Genomic DNA, 15,389 nt, shown 5'->3' with positions numbered 1-15,389 from the left:
TATTGTGTGGTTGATGTTTTGTTTAAACAGTTCATTTTTAAGCCAGCAGAGGTAAACTTTAGCAAACCAGTGAGTAGTGAAAAGCAATACCCATAAAAGGAAATGTGAAGAAATTTCAGTTGCTGTATTTTTCATACAGGCAGTATTTTGTAGTTAGGCAATTACTCAGTTGTAATTTTCTAACCCCATGGTTCTTTAGTGTTCCATTCCAGACAGAAAGTCCTAGGAGAAGTTGAACACTGGTCTTTGCAGCACTGTCCAGAGGAAAGTGGCATGAGAGTACCCAGTAGTGGTTATTGCACATAGCCCTCGGAATCTGTCATGCTCAAAAGTTGATCGTATTCTGGGCTAGGTAAGTTTCACTTGAGTGGGGTGCACATAGAGTTTGTGCAGGATGTTTGTTACCTTTGACAGAGTGGTCTCAGGGAGTTGCCTTCCCCTGAGGATTCTTTGTTTGTTTCAGAGGTGGAGGGAAAAAAAGGCAGTTATATTGAGCATAGGTGGTTCACAAATGAGTGCATAAATTACACCAGTTCAATACTTTTTGTTCCTGTGTTGTATTTTTAAGATTCGAGGTTCATCATGACCTGTGCTGTGTAACCCTCTGCACTGTGCCATCCCACATCATAGCACAACCCTGGCTTGCAGAAGGAGTTTATTTTAATGACAGGCAGCAAGCTTCATAAACTTAGGGGTATACAAAGCAACAGAGCACAAATGATGAGGGACACGTACCAGCTATTTGTTGCTCACATGCACACATGCTGATATTTTTTCTTTTTCCTCCTAAGGTTTTGTCCATAGTCTTTCTTACTTTGCTACGGTACATACAGTAATTTGTAGGTTCTCTTGAGGAGATCAGAATCTTCTGTTTCTCAGCAAAATTTGATTTCCCATCTGTTTCTGACAGATTTCTCTATTCAGCAGACTCTGAGAAAGTCTTGTCATTCTTGACACATGGGAAGTTATGAGCATAACTCATGCCCTTTTAATGTTCATGGGTGTTATCTGAATAAATCACTGACATTAAAGTCTTAACCCTTTTTAGTCTTAAAATTGACATTTTCAGAGCTTAATCTCCTCTGTCTGGCTAATGTTTCTCTTGTTCTGCCAGATGCATGCAATGTCACTCATTTAAAAACTGTTTGCTCTGTGCCTTGGAAGCTGTAACATCTTTAAATGGAAGTAATTACAGACTTATTCAGGGGCTGTCATGCTCCCTTTGCATCTTTCATCACTGCTACAAGTGGCACAAGGAAGCCATGTAGAGAGTGTTCTTTCGTTAGGCTTTGCTTGTTTCTTTCCAGATCAGAGAGAGCCACTCTTAATATTGTCCGAGAGGCCAAGGAGATAAAGTACAGGTGATCCAGCTAATAATTACCTCTGAATATCACGCTGTCATGTTTCCTTCCCTCACCCCTCATGAGTTATCCTTTTAAGATTAACTCTCTCTAATCAGTTCCTCTGACTGGACTTGCTGCTTCAGTTCCCCATCACTCTTGATTATTTTAAACTGAAGAAGAGTCATTGGATCACTGGATAAAGCTTATTCTTTTTATTTTGTTGTGTTCAATTCCTTTTTTACCGTTTTATATCCCAAATTTCTATCAAATTTTTGTATCCCCCTCTTTCCCCATAATTGTAGATGGTACTTGCTGTAAGAATTATTCTGCTAAATAAATTATGTTAATTCAAAATGTTTAATTTTAATGAGTTAAGAGCCAGCCAAATTAAATGAACAAGCTTCTTTGCTATTGATTCTTGTCAGAGTTGTCTATTAATATGATGCAGCATGATAAGAATTAAAAAACCAATGATTTTGATGGGTAAGGAAGTAGGCTGTGTGAGTGAGCAGCATTTAGATCTTTATATGTTGTTAGCAGAGCCTACTTATGGAGTGCTCACTCTCTTACTCTTTGGTAATCATCATCATCATTGTCCTCCCTTTAAGGCTTAAGTTGTCTCACGCTTCTCTTGACTACTAAATTCAGTTAAATTAAAAAGCCTGTTGCACTGGAGAAGCACCAGTGGGAGAGCTTAACTAGCAGTAAAGCTTTTGTTTCCCACTTCTTTCTTAAGAATATGGCCTGGCTGCCCACTTTTCTGTCTACTTGCTTAATGTCATCTTGTAATACAAAAGAAGATAATTCAGAAGTTAAGGTATCAGTCTGGGGTTAGGGTAATCTGGATTTAGTTCCCTGTCATGACAACTGTCCAAAGTTATTTTTAAAGTTTATGATGCAGATAGGATATTTCGTCTCTTTCCAGTGCCCCTACAGTTTCCTTAAACACAAACAGGCAATAAAAGAACTCATTAGTCTTTAAAAACAACACTGCATAATCTGTTTAACGTAAATAGCATTATTTCCAGAGGCATGTGGAAATGAAGACATTAAAGAATTTAAAGCGCTTAGGTGTTAAAGTAGCACGTCAGTTCTAAAAGAGAGGGCTTATTTTCTCAGAATAAGAAGGCAGGAGTTTACTTTTCCAAGAAAAAACTTGCCTGCATACTAGTGTTGGCTTGTTCTTTGGAGACCATAATAAGTAATATAATAAGCAGTGTATATAATTTAACTGCACCATCTTCTACTTACGCACTTTAGTATTTAAGTCAGTATAGTATTTCTCTCTCTTTTTACCACTCTGTCTTTCCATTCTGCAGATACAATATGAAATACTTTCTTGAAATCCATATAAAATTCTGAACACTCATATATTTTTATTATACAGTCATTCTGGGTTATATATTCCATGCAACCTAAACTCTGTTATTGGCAACATTTGATGCTTGGATGATGTAAGGACTGACAGTCAGATTTGTTGGCTATAGCACTGCTGAATTTATGTTTCTCTAAACTGTTCTGTCACTTTCATTCTCAACTAATGGTTCTAAGTTCAGTTTTAGTATATTTTGTGTCAAAATCTTGCATAAATTTCAAATATAAATAAAAAGAAACCTCAAAAATTAAAGTTTAGAGTAAGTTTTACAATTCTTCTTGTTTCATTGCCCTCTGAACATTGATTTATTTAAATTTTATTTTAGAGAACCTTCTACTGAAACTACTTTTTTCTTTCTTTGCACTTGTACTGAGTAGGTCATATTTTATAGATGTCATGTCTGTGTTCTTTTCTCATCCAAAACACTCTTATGCTTCATTTTACTTCAGGAAGAAACATCCCTGCGCAGCAAAACTGGAGGAGAGCATGTAGCAAGTACCCCACATGTTGTCACAACTCCAAGGAATTCATAATGTCCATGTAGGATTGGTGCTATGTTGGCACAGGATGAGGTGAGTGCTATCACCTTTTTACAGGTTTCAATGCCTGCACAATCCTAGGTACCTTGTCATTTGCTTCTGCGCTGGCTTTTTTTTTTGCTTTTTTTTTTTTTTTTTTTTTTTTTTTTTTTTTTTTTTTTTTTTTTCCCCACACTTGCTTGTGAGCTTCTGGCAGAGCTTAACACTGTTCTGAAAAATGTTTCTGCTTAGAGCAAGAGTTGCGTACCTTTTTGAAAGCAGGGCTTTGCATCATTTTAATAGCTGCAAGAAAGAAAAAGAAACACATGGGTTACAGTTTAAGAGTTATTTGAAATACTGGGGTGGCAGTGAAAGTACCTGATAAATTACAAATTTTATAACTGAGGGTTTGATCTGTAGTAGTTAAAATGAGGAAAACAAGAAACTGCATCCCTTTGGCAATCCAGTTTTGGGATATATGTGAAATTCTGTACACAGAGAGGAGCCTTGTTAATGCAAATGCTTCCAAATGCCATCCTCAGATGGACTGATGGTCTCATTTTGGGCTTTCTCTCCTGTAGTACTTCATTTTGGTCTTGGTGTTGTCCTGAATAAGCTCCTGCTGGCTCATCTTCAATACCCTTTCTAACCAGAATCATCCATACTTCATCTCCAGCAGGGCATTTAGATACCTCCAGAGCTTTGTTGAACTGTACAAAGCAGTGCAGTCATACTTTGTTTGCTTCCAAAAAGTCATCCTTATTTAGGGCTGTCAGAGAGTTCAGGAGTGTGAAAGGGAGCACAGAGAGAGGGAATCAAGACAAGGAACAATGGGCTTCCTGCTTCCATGCTGAAGGCCTACAGGGTGGATGAAAACAATGCCAGGAGTGACCTCAACCTGTGGAACTTCCAGTTCTGAGATGAACTGTTGTTTAGGATCGAGGTGAGGGCCTTGCAGGACACTACAGCCTAGTGGGAAAACAGATACTTCCTTAGGGCTGACTCTAAACTGAGCACTTTCTAGGACTTGTAAGCAAAATGCTGTATCTAAAAATGTCTCTCAGGACTTCTTGGGCAACATTTAACAAGATATTGCATGCGGTCTTATATTGTTATGGTTTCATAGAGAACTGTTATAGCCTTTACTGGAGAATGCTCCTAAATCATATTGAGTAATTTGATCAATAGAACATTGCAACATAGCTACAGTACTTTATCAAACAGCATAAGATCATTACAATTTCTATAAGAGCCATGTCACTCATTTTCAGAAGCCTCTTGAATACCAAGGAAACCTTTTGAATTCCTCCCTATTATTCTTTATAGGCTTTTTTTAAAAGAACAGTTTTTATTTAGCTAAGTGTTGGTGGTGCTCTAATCTCTGGCTCTTTATGAGGCCAGGAATATCAGCAACACTCTCCAAGTACTGTGGACCAGATCCAAAGTACGCTTTGCAGTCAGTGAAAATATTTTCATTTATTTAAATAAATGTTGGCTCAGGCCCTGTAATAGAGGCCAACTTTTTCTTTGTCATAATGGTCATGGCAATGCTTTTAAAAAGTCTGTCTTTTTCTTTCTTGGTAAATGGACCATATGCCAGCATCATAATCAGTTCAGAAAACACTGTGTATGTGTTCAAAGGGCACTGAATTGCTCTGTGTATGGAGAGCTGTCAGATGTAGGAGGAGGTTTCTGCTGAGCCATTTAGGCACACATTTACTGTTGGTATCCTTCTGATAAGTGGGGTTTTTTTGGTGGTTTTTTTTTGTTTGTTTGTTTTTTGTTTTTTGTTCCCCCCCCCCCCCAGTGTTCTCCAATTTGCTTTTTCAAAGTTATTTATGCTTTGGGTTCTGGAAGAGCATATCTAAGATTATATATATAAGATGTTGTGTCTGTGAATAATATATAAAGAATAGGCTACCATCTTCATTATTTTTCCAGTATTTCCAGTGGACATAATTGTTTGGTCACTTCCAATATCATATTTAATTTATCAAAAGCAAAATGCAGAAAAATTGTAATGTAAAATCTCTGATTATGAGTGTGAAGCTGAAGGCTTGGAGTTTTTCTTTTTTCTCATGATTTTTACTATGAAAATGAACTCATCTGTTATTCTGAGCTTGCTTCTAGAGTCTGTGCAAAACATTCTAATGTCAGTCTAACCAGTGGGTGCAACCCTACTCTTTATGCAACTGCATGGTTTAAGTACAGTATTTCTTCTGTAGTGTCCACTGTATGCCCTGCTAGAGCCATGGAAGTAATAATGTAACAGTACATCCACCAGCTTCGGTATTTGGACCTCACAAGTCTCAGGTGGCTTCATTTCCCACGGATGAAAACTTTGATGGAACCCTCTTAACCACAGAAAAGGGAGTACTGAAATAGGCAGGCATATTGAAATAGATTAATTAGACCACCTAATGCATGATACAGAAGGCAGTCTGACTTGGTAAGGGTGGAAAGCTCCCTAACTATTTATTGGGTCCAAACTTTGGACAGCTTGGCACTTTTCTGCCTTTTAATAGAATTGGATTAAAAATATGGATTTGATCTAGTGTGATGATAAAATATGATGGGTAAGGAAGTGTGCCAATTATATCTGTCTGGATTTACCTTTTTGTATTGTGACACTTGTGTTTATGGTTAATTAAATTATTGTGTGCCATGTTGGTGATGTGCTCTGTCTCAGCTAATTCACCTTAATAAATCTTTGATGGGTCATTCACACCAAACATTTTAGACAATCTGTGGAAAAGATGAAGGGCACTTTCTTGAACGTGTAATAAATGGGCACTGGAGATGGATACTAGGTATACATCAGAAGCACATATTTTAGCAGAAAATAAAAGAAAATAAGTAGGCAGAATATAGGAGACAGTGGCCTTCTGACACAAAGTAGCCCCTTAGCATGTTGTCCCCCATGCAGCTCGTGACAAGGAAGAGCTCTTGCAAGCAGCAGTTTTTTTATCTCCAGCAGGAATTTTCCAGCCAGTGTTGCTGGTCTCTCTGGGAAAGTGGCTGTTCATGTGCACGAGACTTAGATGGAGGCTTATTGTCTTTTGAGTATGATAAGGAAGAACAGAGGCAGACAGTAAAAACAAATAAATAAAATATTTAAAAGTTAGAAACCAAACAGGGAAGTCCACAAAAAAGCAAAAATAGGAATGCAAAATAAGAACAATATATGTTGTTTGTTTTACAGAACTGAGCAATCCCTAGACATAAACTCTTTTCATTATGTGTCATGGGTCCACTTTGATGCTAAAGGACATCTGACTCTGTGGGGGTTTTAGGCCACTTTACTGGGAAATACTGAGGACAAGCTTGGTTTCAGGGTGGCTTGCTGATACTGGGAGTATGAAGCATGTTTGTTCACAGGCAGTGACACACAGGGCATCCTGTCTTCCTGAACACTAGAAGTAGACTGACCTAATGGTAAATGAAATTCATTCCCTAGCAGCTGACACATACCACTGAGATCATTGCAAATTTGTCACATCTTGTGAAAATGTCTGTCACTGAAATACATAGTAGGACAACATGCTTTATCCTGGTTCTATTATAAACAAAAACTGTAAGAAGAATTTCAAAAGCTTATTTTCAGACAAAGATGAATTAAAAAAAATCCATGGTTCAAAGGTCCCCCACCCTTTTTTATGAGTAGATGGAAACAAATATGGACATGAATACAAAATTAGCTTCTGATTACAGTCTCAAGAAGGGTATTTTGGCTGGTCTTTTCCTAACATTTGGCTCTCTAATTTAGCCTCATAATAAAGCTGATAACGGGGCGAAAAGTTCTGTGTGTAGCACTCTTATAAAATAAAGATTTAGGCTGGGATTAGGTTGAAACCATAATATTTACTGCAAACCAAAGGTTTGTAGAAAAAGGCTAGATGAGAATGTATAAGTATTTACAGTGTTCCTAGACAGGGTTTCACATTAGAGTTTATTGCTCTGAAGTATCATCCTTGTTTTGCACCAAGCATTACTCGTAAGTACTCAGCTTCAGCATGTTACTGTAAAAGAAGGGAAAAAAGGCATCTGAAAAGGAACAGGTTCTATATCAGTACACACTGACAGAGGCAATGTGATATCCCCTTTAATCTTTTAAAGGTCATATTCTTCCTCCATCCCTTCATTTCTCTTCACTTACAGCTTCTCCTCAAATGCTGATGCATGACCATTGCATGCCTGTTGCCTCTACCTGATTAGAGGCGTAGGCATCACATGTAATAACAATTACAATTATCATATTAGGGTTCTGCAGTAACCCTGCTAAGTGCCGTGTGCTGCAGTAGCAAAAGGTGAATTTCTCACTTCAGGTTAAGTTGATTACTGCAGAAGGGATTCAGCTCCTCTATTTGCCTACTGCCGCCTCCATACCTACCACATATCTTTGTTTTCAGGTTTCGGAGCTCTCGAAACTCTTTTAGAGATCACCAAGAGGCCCTAAGAAAGCTATGAGCTCACTGTCTTCATTGATCTGATACAAAAATACTGTATAATTGCACACTACAGCTGATGAACAGAGAGAACCAAAACTGTTTGGAAGATGCTCTAAATTAAGTTGCTGTCTTATGTTCACACAAAAATAGTGCCACACTTGCATGCCTTTTGTCAACACTCAGCATGGGTCAATGCTGGCTATCAGCATCTGTGTTCTCTAAATTTCTCCCATTAAACATGAAACACATGACCACTCTAGAGCATGAATGAATGTTTGGATGAGATTTTTCCACTGCCAGCTTTTAGAAAAATAGATTTCTTTTTCCCCTTAAATTGAACCAGAATAGCAATGTTGGTTGACACATTTTGCTCTTGACTGAGAGAGATTTTTAATGCATCTTGGACCAGTGGGGTGCAAAAGTTTGATAGTTTCTTTCCACTGAATGCACAGAGGAGCAAGAAAACTGCTTTTTATCTACTCTGTTTATTTTTAGAAGATGTAGAGCTGAGCATTTCACTTCAACCTTTTCTTGTATAATACCTTACAATTTCTCCAATTTCTACTTTGTTAAGTGCTGGGACCTCCTCGGTATGATAAACACAGTTTTGTAATCCCAATACCCCAGAAAGTTGCTAATTAATGATAATGAACTGGTCCTGGACAAAGAAAAAAAAATCCCAATCTGTAACATCTTCTGAAAGAGTGACATATTACGGGACTCTTGGAGCATGGCAGATGGTTCTTTTTGTGAGAACTGAGAATATTCAAGTAGTGAGTCCACTATGTTTTCATCTGGCTTAGACTTTTCCCTCTCAAGAAGTTCCACATACTTCAGGCAAGGCTTATCAAAGAAATCATGGCGTGACAAAAGATTTTCTGTAGAATGCCAAGGAAGGTCTTGTAAACCCTTCCTGAACTAAACTTTCTACATTATTTATGAGTAGTCTCTCAAATTCTATCCATAAATTCTCTGAATTTGTGCATATTCTCATCCTTCTGTTTGATAATTACCTTCTGATGTAACATTCTTAAAATTTCCTTTTATTTGAAGTACCCTAGGTGAAGACTGGTTCCAGAAGTTTTTATTTATGTATCTTTTGTTTGGCCAAATTTTCTTTTGGATTTGAGATTTCTTCTTTTTCCAGAACCACTATCCACACCCAGACCAGTGGGTTGTTTGTTTTTTTTTTTTTTTAATTATGGCAGTTTTTGCATAAGCTGGAACTCTGTCTTAAGATAAAATTTCTTCAAAGTGTTTCAAAGTTGGACCAAAGTCCCTGTTGGCTTCAGAAAGAGCAGATCTGAACCTTGATATTCAAAGGATTACAGAATTAAGTGGTTTTGTCATATTTATTTATTGACTAAGTAACAGTGATAGTCACATTTCCCTTCCAAAAGACTCTCAATCTATAATTGTGCATCTTAAAAAATGTGGTCATCAATTTCCTATCTCAAGATCAAACCTTCTTATCTACAGGCTGCTGACATCCAATTATTAAGTCCTGTTCTTGCACTAGCCTCATCAGCCTACAAGATCACGGGTTCAAAATCTGAATGTTGGCAGAAATTGCACAGAAAACTATGAGGCAGAGTTACTGAGCTTCAATAGGCATCTAGGTGGTTCCATAAAAGTGATACAGAAAAACTCTTTCTAAGGCTCTAAAACTCATTGTGATAAGACAGTGCTGAGGCCAAAACCAGAAACATAATACACAAAAAAAGCCCCAAATTGTCTTTGAGATCCCCCCATTTAAATTTGTACTGAGTAGCATGATTTTTATACATTTAAATTGTATTTCAATTCAACTATTTTTAAACTATAGTAGCATTTTAGTAAAACTGTTATCAATTTGAATATGGAAAAAGGAAAAAAATTAAAAATACAAAGGAGAATTAAAATATTTAGTAAGTCATTAGAGAGAAAAAACTGAATCTTTGCAATGCAGATTGTGCTCTACAGATTCTTAGTTGTCATCCTAAATTAATCCTAGTAGTTTAAAAATAGTGTGTTATTAAATATTTTTTGGAGTTCCAATTTGAAATAATGTATTTCTTTAAAACTGGGACAAATCTTAGCAGAAAAAAAATCTGAAATAAATTTTTCATTTTGTAAAAATACCAATTGACCCTATTCAGTGAAAAACTAATTTTGATATCATCAAAGAAATTTGTCCAATGCTGCTCTGCTTAGACATTTATGTAACATTCTTTCCAAAATGGAAGACTTTCTACTCTGATGTGTGGGGTACCAGTACAGAATATTTGGCTTCACTTCAACCCATTCTTAGAAATCTATGACTTAAATTCTGCATGTTTGCATTAACACATCTACCACCACCACATATCCACAGGCAAGAAATTACTAGCCTGCTGCCATCAGACCAGCAGCACGAAAGCAGGAAGGCCATGTGATTGAATGCAGACCTAGTCCCCATCTAAGTCCTTTAAGTGGAAGCTTGAGGCTCAAGTGATCATCCTGGTCTTTAATAATGATACAAAAGAAGGAGATAATATAAAGAGGGGACCAAGAAAGGTATACTTTCCTGTGATTTCTTGCACTTTCAGCTTCATCACTAGAAATAAAATTTCTTGGTTTGTTTTTGAGTGATTTTTAACTATCAAGTCACACATTCCTTTAATAGACTTTTAGCATGAGTGTGTAATTGTAATTGATCTGTTTTGGGGGTGGATTGCCATAGGGGAGTATTAACTAAGATTTGTATTCCAGATGTCATGGCATCACTATAAAAATACAACAGCAAGGCTGCTTTTCTCTAAATTTCAATTCAGTAGCCCTGAAAGACAAAATATGGAGCCATCAGTTGTGGGCATCTGCTTCACTATCAGCCAGTAAATAAATTTGTAATACTGAGATGTCCTTGATCAATCACAGTAGAACACTGGTGTTACTCATTTCAGGTGGATCTTTTTAGAAACCACTGTTGGGCCTGTGTGGCTAAAGGGGGGAAAAGAGAAATATAGATACTTCCTCTTTTTTTCTAATCAAGATACTGAATTTGTTATCTCAGAGGAAGCAACAGCAATTTTTCTAAATGGGAAAAGGCAAGTAGTGTATTTATCTGCATATTTTTTTGTAATTTATCTCATAGAAGCAATTTGAACTTCATGGGTTACTACTTTTAGGTTATTACATGATTTTCCTATGTAGAAGGCTAGGCTCTATTTGCTGTCCTATGTGCATGAGGAGGGATGTAGATGGAGAAGCACTCTGCATTTAATGTTGGATAAATCATATCCTACTTAAATCAAATTTTAAACTTGTTTAATACCGTTGAGCTGAGAAAGCAGTAAGATGCTGGGGGTGATGTTAGGGTGCTGGGGATGATGGCAGAGGCAAAAGGATGAAGGGGTGACAGATCCAATGAAAAGCCATGAGCAAGCTCCCTGGTACATGGAAAACTCATTCTGGAAGAGAGAAACTGTTTGGCCAAGGCTGAGGGGTTTGTGCGGAAAGATTGAGAGTTCTTTATGTGCCTATGTGTCACAGAACCTACCTCAGGATTTAAAATCTAACAGTTTACATAAGAAGTATGTACTGTTTGGTTTGGGATTTTTTTTTTTTTTTTTTAACCAGTATAGGCCAAACTGGGTGAACTTGCTCTGCTTCTTAAAGCTCTTAAATGTCTTTTGATAGATATAAGTAATATCTTTTATTGTCTGTGAACAAGAGAGTGGAAAGACAGGGGATATATAGCAACATAAATGAAATAAGACTTTTATGGAAGTATCAACTCAAACCATTTAGAAAGATTTGCGTTATCGCATTTAATTTCCTCCAGATGTTCTTGCAAAGGGGGAATTTGGGTTAACCTGGGAAGGTCAATGGAAAAGCATATTTTCCTGAATTTTAGAATAGGGGAGACAGGACCCTTATAGTCGCCATCTGACAGCTTTACAGTTATCAGAACAGTCATTTATTTTGCTTACAGTGCAGGGTAGAAAATTTTTGGAAGAAGCACCACCACCATGACAGTTATTAAAATTCTAGGAACTTTCCTGTTATTCAGAGTCCCTGAAAAGCCAATGGGGGAAAGGGACTCTGTGTTAGCATTGAATTTAGATTGTTTCCATTTAGTCTGGGTTTCATGTGACTAAATGTTGACACTGACTGAAAGAGAGAAAGAAAAAAGAAAATAAGAAAATGCTATCACCAGAAATAGCTTAAATTAGCATCCTGTTTGACAACATCAGAAAAGTCTGAAGTTTCTTATCACTCTTAATCAACTGTTTTGCAAAAGGTTTATCTTATGTGGAAAAGTATGTCTTATTTGAAGATTGAGAAGTAATTGCTCTGGATTTAATATGTTAAATGTGGTGGGAAAACTAGACGGCTTACAGAAGTCATTTAAACTAATACAGTGTCAGATATGGTTTTGTAACCTGGGGAAATAGAGACACATGATCTGTGTAAATTGCTTTTTTGAGTAGTGAAGATTGAATATATATATTTTTTCCTATCTTATGTTGCTCATTACATCTGTACTTAATCTTTGCTAATGACTCTCCTGTTCCTGGCAAGACCAAAAGCTGCTGAGAAGATAGTGGGGCAGGTATGTGGTTGTGTAGCTGCTTTTCTGCTCAACCTTCACTGAGACAAATTGAATTGTGAAAACCTATGGGCCCAGAAGGGCTAGTAGATAATAAAATTACGTTGAATGTCTTCTCTGGAACCTTTCTATGTCTCCCAAGCCCACCACTCAGCTTCCTTTTTAAAGGAAATTAAAAATAAATGCCATACCATAACACAGAGTTGAGCTGTTGCAAAAAATAAGTTATTGTCAAATCCATGGTAGTATGTGGCTTTCCTGTAGAAAGAAGACGATTGTGAGGGTTTAGATAATTTTTCACTCTCTTCTCCAGTGCAGGGTAAGTGCCAAGGTAGAGATGTGGAAGTTACTGGTATGCTAGACAAGCATTTCCTCATGTTCCTTTGCTTCAAAGAAATAAGGTTAAAGACCAAAAGTTCTTTTCATCTATAGTAAAACTAGAAATTCCCAAATCTCAGTTTGGATGCCTGCTGTTTTGCTGCCTTGGTCAATTTTAGTAAAGAAGTTTACTTGAAGAAATATGCACTGATTAAAATAGAAACTTACTTCCTTCTCTTCCATTCATTGGTCTCTATCTTCCACAATGGAAGTAAGAAATATTAGTCGTTATTAAAAAAAAAATAAAAATGAAAAGGCAAGAAGTTTTCCCATGGTAGTTTAATGAAATTTTTATTTTCCCATTTATTTGTTTGTGCTTTTGCTTGACATAGCTCTATATTAAAAATAAGTACACTCTAAGATTTACTCATTTTCTTTCGACTGCCTGCGGCTCTTCTTTCACGTATAATATCATATTTTCTTGGCAATGTGATGCTTTTTGCAACTGTTTCCAGATGGGATGGGGACCATCTTTGAGTTTCATTTAGAAGTAAATAGTGATAGATTTTCTCGCTATTCGATGAAAATTACACTAGGTATTTGTGAAAAGTCTCAGGTTTATATGCATTTTCAAAATTACTGTGCAAATATATAAGAAGAAACCATCGTAGTCTAACTGAAGACCATTCATGTATGTAAAAAAAAAAAAACCAAACAAACCCAAAACCTAAATAAGACAAAAATGAGACAAAAATGTATAGGCTTCAAATGATTGGAATGGAAACTTCTCTAATCTCTTTAGACTTCAGGGTTGTTAGATTGGAAAAGCCCAGGGAAGAGAGGGCAGAGAGCGTCAGTAGGATTTGGCAGGATTTCTGGAAGACAAGATGCAGAGCCATCAGTTGTCATGATATTTATCTGTACAAGCCTGACTGCAGTCACTACAACATGAGGGAGTCAGATTTGTGTTCCAGTGTAGTCTGCTCTAAATATCATTTCAATGTTTTTAATTTGTTTTAATTTGCTTCTCTATGTGAAGGTGAATGTAGATGTTCTTTTCCTAAATATTATTACAGAATAATGGAATTGTTAGGGTCACCTAGAGCTGGTTACACAATGCCATATGCAGGTGAGTGTTGAATATCTCCAGAGAGGGAAAGTCCACGACATCCCTGGGCAGCCTGTTCCAGTGCTCTGCTACCCTTGATGTAAAGAAGTTCTTCCTCATGTTGAGCTGAAACTTCTTGTGCTTTAGCTTATGTACATTACTCCTAGTCCTGTCACTGAGCCCCAAAAGAATCTGCCACCATCCTCTGGGCACCAGCCTATGATATACTTGTATTTATTGATGAGGCCCCCTCTCATTCTCCTCCAGACTAAAGAGGTCCAGCTCCTGCAGTTTCTTCTCATAAGAGAGATGCTCCAGACCCTTTTGCCTTTGTGACCCCCCTGCTGCACCCTCACCAGTTAATCCTTGTCTTTCTTAAACTGTGGAGACCACAGTTGAACACAGTGCCCCAGATGTGGCCTCACCAGGGCTGAGTAGAGGGGGAGGATCACCTCCCTCAACGTGCTGACAACGCCGTTCCCGATGCACCCCAGGATCTCATCGGCCCTCCTGGCCTCAAAGACACTTCTGGCTCATGGTCAGCTCGCCAATGACTGGTCATCCACCTGTCATCCCACATCCTCCTCAGCAGAGCTGCTCTCCAGGTCAGTCCCCAGCCTGTGCTGGTACTTGGGGCTATTCCTCCCCAGGTGCAGGACCTGCACTTGTCCTGGTTGAACCTCATTAGGTTTTTCTCTGTCCAGCTCTCCAGCCTATCAAGGTCCCATGGAATGGCAGCAGAGCCTTCAGGTGGATCAGGCATTCCCCCCAATTTTGGGTCATCAGCAAACTTGTTTAGGGTACTTCCTATCCCTTCATCCAGGCTGTTTACAAACAAGTTGAATAAGACTGGACCCAGTATTGATCCTTGGGGAACACCACAGGTCTCTAACTGGATTCTGCTCCACTCATCAAAACCCTCTGAGCTCTGCCATTCAGCCAGTTCTTGATCCACCTCACTGTCCATTCATCCAATACACATTTTCTGAGCTTACTTATGAGATTGCTATGGGAGACACCATCAAAAACCTTGCTGAAGTCAGACAACACCTCCTGCTCTTCGCCCATTATCCCATCCTGCTATGCTATCATAGTAGGATATCAGACTGATCAAGCATGAATTCTCCTTGGTGAATTCATGCTGACTACTCCTGATGACCTTCTTTTCTTCTATGTGCTTGATGGTTACCTCCATAATGATCCGTTCCATCACCTTTCCAGGACTGAAGGTGAGGCTGACTGGCTGGAGGTTTCTCAGGTCTTCCTTCTATTCCCAGGTCCAGAATTGATCAAACCATCAAAATGGGCTAAAATAAGAGTCTCTCTACCATGTGCATCCAGTTATGGTGGGAATAGATACCAAGGATTATCTCTCATCTCTGCAATGAAACAAAGGTCTGCTAGCACACCAGAGAATGTTTTATTCCCTCTGAAACATAAATCATCCATATCCTGGTTCTGAGAGGGAAAACAAATAACACAAGCCAACTTTAGATATTTTTTTCTTCCTGACTCAGTTTCTATGCCAGTGCCCAGTGACTCTTCCAGTCCATCACGTCTTCTCATCCAAGGATCTGCATTACCCTGAGTGAAAAGCCGTCTTTGCCAGAAGTGTAATTAAAGCTCTTGAACACAATTATCAGCTCTTTGCAGCCTTCCAAATTCAGTCTTTGTGTGGTAACCCTTCACTACCAAATCATAATTGCTGA

At 37.9% G+C, this 15,389-nt stretch overlaps 1 long non-coding RNA gene across 1 annotated transcript; it reads left to right on the top strand.

Moving 5' to 3' along the window:
- Window positions 1-214: 214 nt before the first annotated feature.
- Window positions 215-5,859, top strand: LOC120750552 (uncharacterized). Its single transcript, XR_005700042.1, has 3 exons — window positions 215-352; window positions 3,168-3,290; window positions 5,462-5,859. It is a non-coding gene; the product is annotated as an uncharacterized LOC120750552 (long non-coding RNA).
- The last annotated feature ends 9,530 nt before the right edge of the window (window positions 5,860-15,389 follow it).

Source organism: Hirundo rustica, chromosome 3 (assembly GCF_015227805.2).
Source record: "Hirundo rustica isolate bHirRus1 chromosome 3, bHirRus1.pri.v3, whole genome shotgun sequence".
In the NCBI taxonomy this organism is placed as follows: domain Eukaryota; kingdom Metazoa; phylum Chordata; class Aves; order Passeriformes; family Hirundinidae; genus Hirundo; species Hirundo rustica.
This window is presented reverse-complemented; position numbering and strand designations above follow the sequence as displayed.